Genomic DNA, 3,137 nt, shown 5'->3' on the forward strand with positions numbered 1-3,137 from the left:
TTTTTTTTTTCAAAGTGATTTGGAAAGAACTGGGCATAGTGTTTGCCATATTGTGACACAGAAAATTAAACTCAGAAACCTTTTTCCTCTAGTTCTGCACAAAGGTCTTATTCAGGAGAGCTTACTGCGCTGACAGAAGCAGCAAATGCCAGTAGCTCAGAAGAGCAGAATTTTAAGCAGGGAGAGGGAAAGCTGGCAGAGAAAAACGCATATAGTAGGTAGGTAAGTAAGGAGGTAGGTAAGTAGATACCTGCTGTACACCAGAAAAGGGAGGATCAGAACCGGGAAGACCAGGTAAACTTACACTTCACCATCGTGTATGTACACAGGTTGTGGGGCCAGGGTGTGACCCAAATGTGATGAGGGAGGTGGCATCCTAAGGCCACTCTCAGTGCTCTTTGAAAGGCAGAGGTGAACGGGAAAGGTTGCAAAGGACTGACTCAGCCCTGCCTTCTAACCATGTAAGGAAGATGATGAATGAACTACAGTCTCACACAATCCTTTGGAAGATGAGGGAGAAAATCCTCCTGGARAGCATTTCCAAAGGCATGAAGAACCAGAAGGGGATCAGGAGTAGTCAGCCTGGATTTCTGAGCAGGAAAACATAAACTATTTACAAAACAAATCCAAAGCTGTTGAACCTCTCCCTTAGTGACCGGCAGGATGGGACAGCGCAGACTCAAGTGAGTTTGCAGAGCACATAAAAGTGGGAGGAGTGAAAGTGCAGCAGGCAGTTGTGCTGCACTTTAGGGGAACTCAACAGGAGAAATGCAGAGCTAGGCAGGGAGGACTGTGATGAAGCACAGCAAGGACAACTGCACAGGCCTGCATTTCAGAAGTAGCTCCATGCACCAGCACACACTGTGGGTTTGTGCAGCTGAGAAGAAGCTTTGCAGAGCTCTCTGATGCCCTGCTGGACAGTAAGCTGAGCCTGAGCCAGCAACACTGGCTTGCTGCAAAAACAACCAACAGCATCCTCAGCTGTATTTAGAAATGCATTGAGAGAGGCTTGGGAGAATTTGTCCTTGCTCTAGCCTCAGTGCTGGGGAGGCCAAATGTGAGGAGTGCCAAGCCCAGCTCAGGGCTGCCCAGCACAGACAAGTTGTGGGCAGACTGCAGTGGCTCCAGCACAAATTCGGAGATCCTGCTCTGAAATGGTGCTGTGGCATGTCCAAGCGGCGATTCCTCTCACTTCCAGTGCCCCRCTGCAGCTCACAGCCACCCCATACTAGGGATGGATATTACCAAGCCCAAGGCCAGCAAGGGTGACCTGTTTCTTCTCACTGCAGAGCAAATGAGGGGGCACCACCTCTGTGTTCTCTTCTGCTTGCAGCTTCTTGGGCACACCAAGAGTACAGCCTTCCGAAATAAGCAATAAAATGAGAATTACTACCATTTTCGAGGCTATATTCTGCAATTGACAGCTGGCCTGGCATAGAGCGTGAAGATGTGAAGTGCTGAGGCTCTAAATCCTGCAGGCAAGCTACCACTGCAGGGCTGTGTCTTCCTCTCTCTCTGTGGTTTAGCAGCTGCCAAGGCACTGCAGGCTCTTCCTCTGCCTCCCACACTAATCTGCTTGCTGCTGACTTTTCCTAGGCCTTGCTCAGAGCAGTGAGACTGTGGCAGCCCCTGAGGAGGGACACAGTGCCTGCCCAGCCACTATTGCCAGCACAAGGCTCCTTACAAGACCAGGAGGCCAGGAGGTCACGGTGCCCTGATGACATGGCTGGGGCACAAAGTTCCCAGAACAGCCTTCCTCCAGCAACTTCCACCCTTTTTAGCTCTTTACACTGGCCTAAAATATGCCACAAAAAACATTAAAATTACATCTTGAATGCAGCCATGAACATTTCCATGCCCAAAGCTGTGACAGATCATCAAACCACTACAGTGGAAGACAGCTCAGGGGACACGAGCACAGGCAATGGTTCTTCAGATTTTCACCACAGCTACCCTGCCCATGGGACTCAGAGCAAAACAAAACAAAACAAAAACAACAAAATAAGCTTTGAAGAGAGCTACAGACTTGAGCTGGCTTCAACCCACGTACTTCTTCCTGGTCCTTGGAGATACTCAGCATCATGACAGTRAGCATAATGGGAATTTCATTCATATTGTGATCTAGCTGGAGGTTGCAGCTAGACTAGACTGTGCTTGTGTTGTCCATGCTGCTTCAGTCTGCTAAAAATCCAAATCCCATCTAACACCAAGTCTTTATATAAGAAAATGTRGTAATAACACATTAAACCCACCTCATGTGGCATATCTAAAAGAGGCCAGTCTCTGTGTGCTCTGCATAAGAGAAGAGCCAGGACTGCCAGAGAGCAGGAAACACACCACCACAGTGAATGCATCTCCAGCAGGGCTGAGTTTTGTCAAGACAATATGCACAGCAATTTAGCACAGAACAATTTGAAAATGGGCACCTCTTCGTGGCATCAAGGGCAACTGGGAAAGATGTAAAAATACAGGCCCACCTGTATAAGACTGTGCACAACCTACCTACTAATGTAAGGCCACAGCTTGATGCAAGCAAAGGAGACAGTAGGTGACACTCCTTTCTGACCTTGATTCAGCTTAAGTTTCAGTGACTTCAAMAATACAACAATAAAACAACAATCTTACGTGTATCAAAAAGTAAAACTCTAAATATATTTATTATTCAGTTATATTTGCTTTTCATTGCACAGATTTGGTTTTTATCCCCATATTCAACAGTTTTTTTACAAAGCTTTTAGGAGTTTTAGAAACTGGTAAAATGATCACTCAAGACTATTTAGGCACAGATCATGAACGCATAACTCCATTTCCTCGAGGTTTTCCCCATGTGAAAGATCAGTGGTTGCAGTTAAGCTCCAAATTGAAATACATTTCACAGTCCATGCTTTTACAGGCATACTGTCTAAAAAAGTTTTGATTAAATAGTCTCACCAAAGCCTAATTGAAAGCAACTTCTTTTCCAGAAATGCTGAAATCAACACAACCCTAGGATAAGAACCATAGTGGCCGATCATTCTCTATGCTAGTCAGTCACAGAATAACAAAGAAACAGTCCTCAAGAGGATGTAAAAATCCCCTGAAAAGATTAATTTACCTTGGAAATAATTTAAATAATTTATTTCATATTAAAAAATAAG

Source organism: Malurus melanocephalus, unplaced genomic scaffold (assembly GCF_030028575.1).
Source record: "Malurus melanocephalus ecotype Western Australia unplaced genomic scaffold, MMel_1.1 scaffold_184, whole genome shotgun sequence".
Taxonomy (NCBI): domain Eukaryota; kingdom Metazoa; phylum Chordata; class Aves; order Passeriformes; family Maluridae; genus Malurus; species Malurus melanocephalus.